Source organism: Cryptomeria japonica, unplaced genomic scaffold (genome assembly GCF_030272615.1).
Source record: "Cryptomeria japonica unplaced genomic scaffold, Sugi_1.0 HiC_scaffold_354, whole genome shotgun sequence".
Classification (NCBI taxonomy): domain Eukaryota; kingdom Viridiplantae; phylum Streptophyta; class Pinopsida; order Cupressales; family Cupressaceae; genus Cryptomeria; species Cryptomeria japonica.
Window position 1 is genome coordinate 81,305 of NW_026729176.1, and position 11,196 is coordinate 92,500.

An 11,196-nucleotide genomic window follows, 5' to 3' on the forward strand; every position below is an offset into this window, starting at 1 on the left:
GACGGGACACTGCACGCACACGACGCCCCCTCCAGGTGCACGCACGTAGGCCGGGCCGGGTGCACACCCGACGCCCTAGCAAGGTGCGCGCACCCGGGCAGGGCTCACACTTGGCGAACGGGGCGCACTTCGCGAGGGAGGGTGTGCACCTCGACGGGGGTGGGTGGCCGGGGTGGATTCGCACGTGGGTCGCGGTTTGCTAAGTACACACTGCGACAAGCTCATAACGGGTGCGATCATACCAGCGTTAGTGCACCGGATCCCATCAGAACTCCGCAGTTAAGCGCGCTTGGGCCGGAGTAGTACTGGGATGGGTGACCTCCCGGGAAGTCCCGGTGTTGCACCCTTTTTTAGTTTTTCGCCGGGCGTCGCAATGCTATTTGAATAAACCTTTTGCCCGTTTGCGTTCTCGTCGGGGCCGGGCCGGGCCGGGGTGCGCTGCCCGCACTACCGCGCGCGCGGGGGCGACACCGAGCGCGCACCCGAGGCGCCCCGAGCACACAGGCCACGGTGCAACCCGGGCGTTGTGCGCGCACCCCGGTGCGCCCGAGGTGCTGCGCGCGCACCCAGGTGAAATCGGTGTGCACCTCGGCCAGTGCGCGCTCGGTCGAGTCGCGCACGTTGGCCAAGGTGCACGGTGATGTTTCTTACTCTAAGGTTCCGCACCAGACGCCCGGGACAGGTGAGCGAAGCTGGGCGGGGCCGGGTGCGCGGCCGGGGCAGGTGCACGCAGCTGGAGAGAGCTTTGGAGCACACTTCGGAGCGCACCAATGATGCGCTCCATTCAAAAGTTTCCTGAAAAGGCAAAAAAAGTTGAGATTATAGAATTTCCCACTTGAGAGATTGTAAAAAAAAAAAATTTAAAATGAAGGAAACGCGGGTGCCAAGGTGTGCGCAGCCCAGCCAAGGTGTGCGCACCAAGGCGCCCACCCTGGCGAAGGTGCACGCAAGGTGCGCACCCGAGGCAAACCGGACAATTAACCCAACTTTCGACTTCGCGCGCACCTTGGAGCGCACTTCGGAGCGCTCCTTGGTGCGCACCAATCTTGGGCACCTCGGAGTGCACCATGGCGCCCACCAAGGTGCGCACCCGGGGCAAACCGAGCTCCGACTTCGTGCGCACCTTGGAGCGCACGAAAGGTGCGCACCATGGCGCCCACCAAGGTGCGCAGCCCAGCCAAGGCGTGCGCATCAAGGTGCGCACCCTGGCGAAGGTGCGCACCCGGGGCAAACCGAGCTCCGACTTCGTGCGCACCTTGGAGCGCACAAAAGGTGCGCAACCCAGCCAAGGTGTGCGCACCCCGGTCAAACCGAGCTCCGAATCGTGCGCACCAGAGGTGCACGCCATCGTGCGCACCTTGGAGCACACTTCGGAGCCCTCCTTGGTGCGCGCCGATGTTGCGCACCTCGGAGCGCACCCGGGGAAAACAATGCAATTAACCCGACTTTCGACTTCGTGGGCACCTCGGAGCGCTCTCGGGTTCGCACCTCGGAGCACACCGAGGTGCCCACCCTGGCGAAGGTGCACGCGAGGTGCGCACCCGGGGCAAACCGGGCTCCGACTTCGTGCACGCCGCACCTTGGAGCACACTTCGGAGCGCTCCTTGGTGCGCACCAGGGCGCGCAACCCAGCCGAGGTGCCCACCCCGGCGAAGGTGCACGCGAGGTGCGCACCCGGGGCAAACCGGGCTCCGACTTCGTGCACGCCATGGTGCCCACCGCGGCGAAGGTGCACGCGAGGTGCGCACCCGGGGCAAACCGGGCTCCGACTTCGTGCACGCCGCACCTTGGAGCACACTTCGGAGCGCTCCTTGGTGCGCACCATGGTGCCCACCAGGGCGCGCAACCCCGCCGAAGGTGCACGCGAGGTGCGCACCCGGGGCAAACCGGGCTCCGACTTCGTGCACGCCGCACCTTGGAGCACACTTCGGAGCGCTCCTTGGTGCGCACCATGGTGCCCACCAGGGCGCGCAACCCCGCCGAAGGTGCACGCGAGGTGCGCACCCGGGGCAAACCGGGCTCCGACTTCGTGCACGCCATGGTGCGCACCGCGGCGAAGGTGCGCACCCGGGGCAAACCGGGCTCCGACTTCGTGCACGCCGCACCTTGGAGCACACTTCGGAGCGCTCCTTGGTGCGCACCAGGGCGCGCAACCCAGCCGAGGTGCCCACCCCGGCGAAGGTGCACGCGAGGTGCGTACCCGGGGCAAACCGGGCTCCGACTTCGTGCACGCCGCACCTTGGAGCACACTTCGGAGCGCTCCTTGGTGCGCACCATGGTGCCCACCAGGCCGCGCAACCCAGCCAAGGTGTGCGCACCAAGGTGCACGCGAGGTGCGCACCCGGGGCAAACCGGGGTCCGACTTCGTGCACGCCGCACCTTGGAGCACACATCGGGGCGCTCCCGGGTTCGCACCGGCGTTGCGCACCGTGGTGGGCACCTCGGAGCACACCAAGGTGGGCAGCGAGGTGCGCACCTTTGATGCGATGCCTTCACTAATTTCCATAAAAGGCAAAAAAAAAACGAGATTTTAAAATTTCCGTTTTGAAAGATAGTGAGAAAAAGGGAATGCTGGTGCCATCTTGAGCCCGCCCTGGTGCGCAGCCCAGCCAAGGTGTGCGCACCAAGGTGCCCACCCTGGCGAAGGTGCGCGCCCGGGCAATTAACCCAACTTCCAACTTCGCGCGCGCCAGGGTGGGAGCGCACCCAACAACCGGGCCTGGGAAGAGCCAATGCGAGAAACCCCACCAAACGCTCTGACAAAAAAAGAGGGGGCGCTCCAGTAACCCCGCTTCGGAGCGCACCCTGGGCAAACCCAGCCAAGGTGCCCACCCCGGCCAAGGTGCAGGCGAGGTGCGCACCCGGGGCAAACCGGGCTCCGACAACGTGCACGCCGCACCTTGGAGCACACTTCGTAGCGCTCCCGGGTGCGCACCTCAGAGCACACCAAGGTGGGCAGCGAGGTGCGCACCTTTGATGCGCTGCCTTCACTAATTTCCAGAAAAGGCAAAAAAAAAAGGAGATTTTAAAATTTCCGTTTTGAAAGATAGTGAAAAAAACGGAACGCGCGTGCCATCTTGAGCCCGCCCTGGTGCGCAGCCCAGGTAAGGTGCCCACCCTGGCAAAGGTGCGCACCCGGGCAATTAACCCTACTTCCGACTTCGTGCGCGCCAGGGTGGCAACCGGGCCTCGGAAGAGCCAATGCGAGAAACCCCACCAAACGCTCCGACAAAAAAAGAGGCGGGGCTCCAATAACCCCGCTTCGGAGCGCAGCCGGGGCAAACCCAGCCAAGGTGCCCACCCCGACGAAGGTGCACGCGAGGTGCGCACCCGGGGCAAACCGGGCTCCGACAACGTGCACGCAGCACCTTGGAGCACACTTCGAAGCACTCCCGGGTGCCCACCGGCGTTGCGCACCGTGGTGGGCAGCGAGGTGCGCACCTTTGATGCGCTGCCTTCACTAATTTCCAGAAAAAGGCAAAAAAAAATGAGATTTTAAAATTTCCGTTTTGAAAGATAGTGAAAAAAAAGGAACGCGGGTGCCATCTTGAGCCCGCCCTGGTGCGCAGCCCAGGCAAGGCATGCGCACCAAGGTGCCCACCCGAGGTGCACACCCGGGGCAAACCGGGCTCCGACTTCGTGCAGGCCGCACCTTGGAGCACACTTCGGAGCGCTCCTTGGTGCGCACCATGGTGCCCACCAGGGCGCGCAACCCAGCCAAGGTCTGCACACCAAGGTGCCCACCCCGGCGAAGGTGCACGCGAGGTGCGCACCCGGGGCAAACCGGGCTCCGACTTCGTGCACGCCATGGTGCCCACCGCGGCGAAGGTGCACGCGAGGTGCGCACCCGGGGCAAACCGGGCTCCGACTTCGTGCACGCCGCACCTTGGAGCACACTTCGGAGCGCTCCTTGGTGCGCACCATGGTGCCCACCAGGGCGCGCAACCCAGCCAAGGTGTGCGCACCAAGGTGCACGCGAGGTGCGCACCCGGGGCAAACCGGGGTCCGACTTCGTGCACGCCGCACCTTGGAGCACACATCGGAGCGCTCCCAGGTTCGCACCAGCGTTGCGCACCTTTGATGCGCTGCCTTCACTAATTTCCAGAAAAGGCAAAAAAAAACGATATTTTAAAATTTCCGTTCTGAAAGATAGTGAAAAAAACGGAACGCGGGTGCCATCTTGAGCCCTTCCTGGTGCGCAGCCCAGGCAAGTTGTGCGCACCAAGGTGCCCACCCTGGCGGAGGTGCGCGCCCGGGGCAAACCGGGCTCCGACTTCGTGCACTGCATGGTGCCCACCAAGGCGCGCAACCCAGCCAAGGTGCCCACCGCAGCGAAGGTGCACGCGAGGTGCACACCCGGGGCAAACCGGGCTCCGACTTCGTGCACGCCGCACCTTGGAGCACACTTCAGAGCGCTCCTTGGTGCGCACCAGGGCGCGCAACCCAGCCGAGGTGCCCACCCCGGCGAAGGTGCACGCGAGGTGCGCACCCGGGGCAAACCGGGCTCCGACTTCGTGCACGCCATGGTGCCCACCGCGGCGAAGGTGCGCACCCGGGGCAAACCGGGCTCCTACTTCGTGCACGCCGCACCTTGGAGCACACTTCGGAGCGCTCCTTGGTGCGCACCATGGTGCCCACCAGGCCGCGCAACCCAGCCAAGGTGTGCGCACCAAGGTGCACGCGAGGTGCGCACCCGGGGCAAACCGGGGTCCGACTTCGTGCACGCCGCACCTTGGAGCACACATCGGGGCGCTCCCGGGTTCGCACCGGCGTTGCGCACCGTGGTGGGCACCTCGGAGCACACCAAGGTGGGCAGCGAGGTGCGCACCTTTGATGCGATGCCTTCACTAATTTCCATAAAAGGCAAAAAAAAAACGAGATTTTAAAATTTCCGTTTTGAAAGATAGTGAGAAAAAGGGAATGCTGGTGCCATCTTGAGCCCGCCCTGGTGCGCAGCCCAGCCAAGGTTTGCGCACCAAGGTGCCCACCCTGGCGAAGGTGCGCGCCCGGGCAATTAACCCAACTTCCAACTTCGCGCGCGCCAGAGTGGGAGCGCACCCAACAACCGGGCCTGGGAAGAGCCAATGCGAGAAACCCCACCAAACTCTCTGACAAAAAAAGAGGGGGCGCTCCAGTAACCCCGCTTCGGAGCGCACCCTGGGCAAACCCAGCCAAGGTGCCCACCCCGGCCAAGGTGCAGGCGAGGTGCGCACCCGGGGCAAACCGGGCTCCGACAACGTGCACGCCGCACCTTGGAGCACACTTCGTAGCGCTCCCGGGTGCGCACCTCAGAGCACACCAAGGTGGGCAGCGAGGTGCGCACCTTTGATGCGCTGCCTTCACTAATTTCCAGAAAAGGCAAAAAAAAAAGGAGATTTTAAAATTTCCGTTTTGAAAGATAGTGAAAAAAACGGAACGCGCGTGCCATCTTGAGCCCGCCCTGGTGCGCAGCCCAGGTAAGGTGCCACCCTGGCAAAGGTGCGCACCCGGGCAATTAACCCTACTTCCGACTTCGTGCGCGCCAGGGTGGCAACCGGGCCTCGGAAGAGCCAATGCGAGAAACCCCACCAAACGCTCCGACAAAAAAAGAGGCGGCGCTCCAATAACCCCGCTTCGGAGCGCAGCCGGGGCAAACCAAGCCAAGGTGCCCACCCCGACGAAGGTGCACGCGAGGTGCGCACCCGGGGCAAACCGGGCTCCGACAACGTGCACGCAGCACCTTGGAGCACACTTCGAAGCACTCCCGGGTGCCCACCGGCGTTGCGCACCGTGGTGGGCAGCGAGGTGCGCACCTTTGATGCGCTGCCTTCACTAATTTCCAGAAAAAGGCAAAAAAAAATGAGATTTTAAAATTTCCGTTTTGAAAGATAGTGAAAAAAAAGGAACGCGGGTGCCATCTTGAGCCCGCCCTGGTGCGCAGCCCAGGCAAGGCATGCGCACCAAGGTGCCCACCCGAGGTGCACACCCGGGGCAAACCGGGCTCCGACTTCGTGCAGGCCGCACCTTGGAGCACACTTCGGAGCGCTCCTTGGTGCGCACCATGGTGCCCACCAGGGCGCACCCGGGGCAAACCGGGCTCCGACTTCGTGCACGCCGCACCTTGGAGCACACATCGGAGCGCTCCCAGGTTCGCACCAGCGTTGCGCACCTTTGATGCGCTGCCTTCACTAATTTCCAGAAAAGGCAAAAAAAAACGATATTTTAAAATTTCCGTTCTGAAAGATAGTGAAAAAAACGGAACGCGGGTGCCATCTTGAGCCCTTCCTGGTGCGCAGCCCAGGCAAGTTGTGCGCACCAAGGTGCCCACCCTGGCGGAGGTGCGCGCCCGGGGCAAACCGGGCTCCGACTTCGTGCACTGCATGGTGCCCACCAAGGCGCGCAACCCAGCCAAGGTGCCCACCGCAGCGAAGGTGCACGCGAGGTGCGCACCCGAGGTGCACACCCGGGGCAAACCGGGCTCCGACTTCGTGCACGCCGCACCTTGGAGCACACTTCAGAGCGCTCCTTGGTACGCACCAGGGCGCGCAACCCAGCCAAGGTGCTCACCCCGGCGAAGGTGCACGCGAGGTGCGCACCCGGGGCAAACCGGGCTCGGACTTCGTGCACGCCGCACCTTGGAGCACACATCGGAGCGCTCCCGGGTTCGCACCAGCATTGCGCACCTTTGATGCGCTGCCTTCACTAATTTCCAGAAAAGGCAAAAAAAAGAAAAAAATGAGATTTTAAAATTTCCGTTTTGAAAGATAGTGAAAAAAACGGAACGCGGGTGCCATCTTGAGCCCGCCCTGGTGTGCAGCCCAGGCAAGTTGTGCGCACCAAGGCACCCACCCTGGCCAAGGTGGGTCACGGGGTGGGTCCTAGGGTGGGTAACGGGGTGGGTACTAAGGTGCGTGCCAAGGTGGGTCATAGGGTGGGTGCCAAGGTGGGCACCAGGGTGGGTGTGCACCAACCCTAGCCAGGGTAGGTCACGGGGTGGTTGTCGGGGTGGGCGTCAAGGAGCCAAGGTGGGTGGCAAGTAGCCAAGTTGCGTGCCAAGGTGGGTGTCGGGGTGGGTGCCAAGGATCCAAGGTGGGTGCCAAGGAACCAAGGTGGGTGTCTGGGTGGGTGCCGAGGTGGGAGCCAGGGTGGGTCCCAAGGTGAGTGCAAAGGTGGGTGCCAGGGTCAAGGTGAGTGCCAATGTGGGTTCCAAGGTGCCAGGGTCAGGGTGAGTGCCAATGTGGGTTCAAAGGTGCTAAGTTGGGTGCGAGGTTGGGTGCGAGGGTGGGTGGGTGCCAAGGTGTGCTAGGTGGAAGCCCGGGTGGGTCGGCATCCCATGGGTGTCGAGTTGGGTGCCTGATGGGTGCTTCTTGTCAAGTTTTAGTCGTCGGGACTCATTTCGAGCCTTAGAGGTCGTTTCTTGTCCGGTTGCCCTGTCTTCGACCTGGGAACCCAATTTTGGTCCTCGGGTCCCATTTTTTTTTGTCTCGCATCCCACTTTTGGCCTGTGGCCTTTTCGGGGTCGATTCTCGTTTTGGGCATCAGAGCATGTTTCTTCTCCTAAAACCCAATATTTGTTTATTAAGTCTCGGAACACATTTTTGTTCTCGTGGACCCATCATGGGTCTTGGAACGCATTTGTGGTCCTTGGGTCCCATTTTGCATCCCGAAACTTGTGTTTTGGTGCTTGATCCCTATTTTGGGTGCCCACCTTGCACCAAGTGCGCACCCGGGGCAAACCGAGCGCCTTGGTGCACCGGGGCAAGATCGAGCGTGCACCCGAGGCGCCCCGAACATGCACCAAGGTGCACTCGGCCCACATGTGAGCGCAGGTCGTTGCGCCCGAGGTGGTGTGTGGGCACCGCGTTGCAGACGGGACACTGCACGCACACGACGCCCCCTCCAGGTGCACGCACGTAGGCCGGGCCGGGTGCACACCCGACGCCCTAGCAAGGTGCGCGCACCCGGGCAGGGCTCACACTTGGCGAACGGGGCGCACTTCGCGAGGGAGGGTGTGCACCTCGACGGGGGTGGGTGGCCGGGGTGGATTCGCACGTGGGTCGCGGTTTGCTAAGTACACACTGCGACAAGCTCATAACGGGTGCGATCATACCAGCGTTAGTGCACCGGATCCCATCAGAACTCCGCAGTTAAGCGCGCTTGGGCCGGAGTAGTACTGGGATGGGTGACCTCCCGGGAAGTCCCGGTGTTGCACCCTTTTTTAGTTTTTCGCCGGGCGTCGCAATGCTATTTGAATAAACCTTTTGCCCGTTTGCGTTCTCGTCGGGGCCGGGCCGGGCCGGGGTGCGCTGCCCGCACTACCGCGCGCGCGGGGGCGACACCGAGCGCGCACCCGAGGCGCCCCGAGCACACAGGCCACGGTGCAACCCGGGCGTTGTGCGCGCACCCCGGTGCGCCCGAGGTGCTGCGCGCGCACCCAGGTGAAATCGGTGTGCACCTCGGCCAGTGCGCGCTCGGTCGAGTCGCGCACGTTGGCCAAGGTGCACGGTGATGTTTCTTACTCTAAGGTTCCGCACCAGACGCCCGGGACAGGTGAGCGAAGCTGGGCGGGGCCGGGTGCGCGGCCGGGGCAGGTGCACGCAGCTGGAGAGAGCTTTGGAGCACACTTCGGAGCGCACCAATGATGCGCTCCATTCAAAAGTTTCCTGAAAAGGCAAAAAAAGTTGAGATTATAGAATTTCCCACTTGAGAGATTGTAAAAAAAAAAAATTTAAAATGAAGGAAACGCGGGTGCCAAGGTGTGCGCAGCCCAGCCAAGGTGTGCGCACCAAGGCGCCCACCCTGGCGAAGGTGCACGCAAGGTGCGCACCCGAGGCAAACCGGACAATTAACCCAACTTTCGACTTCGCGCGCACCTTGGAGCGCACTTCGGAGCGCTCCTTGGTGCGCACCAATCTTGGGCACCTCGGAGTGCACCATGGCGCCCACCAAGGTGCGCACCCGGGGCAAACCGAGCTCCGACTTCGTGCGCACCTTGGAGCGCACGAAAGGTGCGCACCATGGCGCCCACCAAGGTGCGCAGCCCAGCCAAGGCGTGCGCATCAAGGTGCGCACCCTGGCGAAGGTGCGCACCCGGGGCAAACCGAGCTCCGACTTCGTGCGCACCTTGGAGCGCACAAAAGGTGCGCAACCCAGCCAAGGTGTGCGCACCCCGGTCAAACCGAGCTCCGAATCGTGCGCACCAGAGGTGCACGCCATCGTGCGCACCTTGGAGCACACTTCGGAGCCCTCCTTGGTGCGCGCCGATGTTGCGCACCTCGGAGCGCACCCGGGGAAAACAATGCAATTAACCCGACTTTCGACTTCGTGGGCACCTCGGAGCGCTCTCGGGTTCGCACCTCGGAGCACACCGAGGTGCGCACCTTTGATGCGCTGCCTTCACCAATTTCCAGAAAAGGCAAGAAAACATTGAGAAGGTGTGCGCACCGAGGTGCCCACCCTGGCGAAGGTGCACGCGAGGTGCGCACCCGGGGCAAACCGGGCTCCGACTTCGTGCACGCCGCACCTTGGAGCACACTTCGGAGCGCTCCTTGGTGCGCACCAGGGCGCGCAACCCAGCCGAGGTGCCCACCCCGGCGAAGGTGCACGCGAGGTGCGCACCCGGGGCAAACCGGGCTCCGACTTCGTGCACGCCATGGTGCCCACCGCGGCGAAGGTGCACGCGAGGTGCGCACCCGGGGCAAACCGGGCTCCGACTTCGTGCACGCCGCACCTTGGAGCACACTTCGGAGCGCTCCTTGGTGCGCACCATGGTGCCCACCAGGGCGCGCAACCCCGCCGAAGGTGCACGCGAGGTGCGCACCCGGGGCAAACCGGGCTCCGACTTCGTGCACGCCGCACCTTGGAGCACACTTCGGAGCGCTCCTTGGTGCGCACCATGGTGCCCACCAGGGCGCGCAACCCCGCCGAAGGTGCACGCGAGGTGCGCACCCGGGGCAAACCGGGCTCCGACTTCGTGCACGCCATGGTGCGCACCGCGGCGAAGGTGCGCACCCGGGGCAAACCGGGCTCCGACTTCGTGCACGCCGCACCTTGGAGCACACTTCGGAGCGCTCCTTGGTGCGCACCAGGGCGCGCAACCCAGCCGAGGTGCCCACCCCGGCGAAGGTGCACGCGAGGTGCGTACCCGGGGCAAACCGGGCTCCGACTTCGTGCACGCCGCACCTTGGAGCACACTTCGGAGCGCTCCTTGGTGCGCACCATGGTGCCCACCAGGCCGCGCAACCCAGCCAAGGTGTGCGCACCAAGGTGCACGCGAGGTGCGCACCCGGGGCAAACCGGGGTCCGACTTCGTGCACGCCGCACCTTGGAGCACACATCGGGGCGCTCCCGGGTTCGCACCGGCGTTGCGCACCGTGGTGGGCACCTCGGAGCACACCAAGGTGGGCAGCGAGGTGCGCACCTTTGATGCGATGCCTTCACTAATTTCCATAAAAGGCAAAAAAAAAACGAGATTTTAAAATTTCCGTTTTGAAAGATAGTGAGAAAAAGGGAATGCTGGTGCCATCTTGAGCCCGCCCTGGTGCGCAGCCCAGCCAAGGTGTGCGCACCAAGGTGCCCACCCTGGCGAAGGTGCGCGCCCGGGCAATTAACCCAACTTCCAACTTCGCGCGCGCCAGGGTGGGAGCGCACCCAACAACCGGGCCTGGGAAGAGCCAATGCGAGAAACCCCACCAAACGCTCTGACAAAAAAAGAGGGGGCGCTCCAGTAACCCCGCTTCGGAGCGCACCCTGGGCAAACCCAGCCAAGGTGCCCACCCCGGCCAAGGTGCAGGCGAGGTGCGCACCCGGGGCAAACCGGGCTCCGACAACGTGCACGCCGCACCTTGGAGCACACTTCGTAGCGCTCCCGGGTGCGCACCTCAGAGCACACCAAGGTGGGCAGCGAGGTGCGCACCTTTGATGCGCTGCCTTCACTAATTTCCAGAAAAGGCAAAAAAAAAAGGAGATTTTAAAATTTCCGTTTTGAAAGATAGTGAAAAAAACGGAACGCGCGTGCCATCTTGAGCCCGCCCTGGTGCGCAGCCCAGGTAAGGTGCCCACCCTGGCAAAGGTGCGCACCCGGGCAATTAACCCTACTTCCGACTTCGTGCGCGCCAGGGTGGCAATGCGAGAAACCCCACCAAAACGCTCCGACAAAAAAAGAGGCGGCGCTCCAATAACCCCGCTTCGGAGCGCAGCCGGGGCAAACCCAGCCAA

At 63.5% G+C, this 11,196-nt stretch overlaps 2 non-coding genes across 2 annotated transcripts; both read left to right on the top strand.

The window, feature by feature from the left end:
- Positions 1–228: 228 nt before the first annotated feature.
- LOC131870879 (5S ribosomal RNA) lies at positions 229–347 on the top strand. The gene has a single exon (XR_009369180.1). It is a non-coding gene; the product is annotated as a 5S ribosomal RNA (ribosomal RNA).
- Positions 348–8,075: 7,728 nt separating this feature from the next.
- On the top strand, positions 8,076–8,194 carry LOC131870857 (5S ribosomal RNA). The gene has a single exon (XR_009369159.1). It is a non-coding gene; the product is annotated as a 5S ribosomal RNA (ribosomal RNA).
- The last annotated feature ends 3,002 nt before the right edge of the window (positions 8,195–11,196 follow it).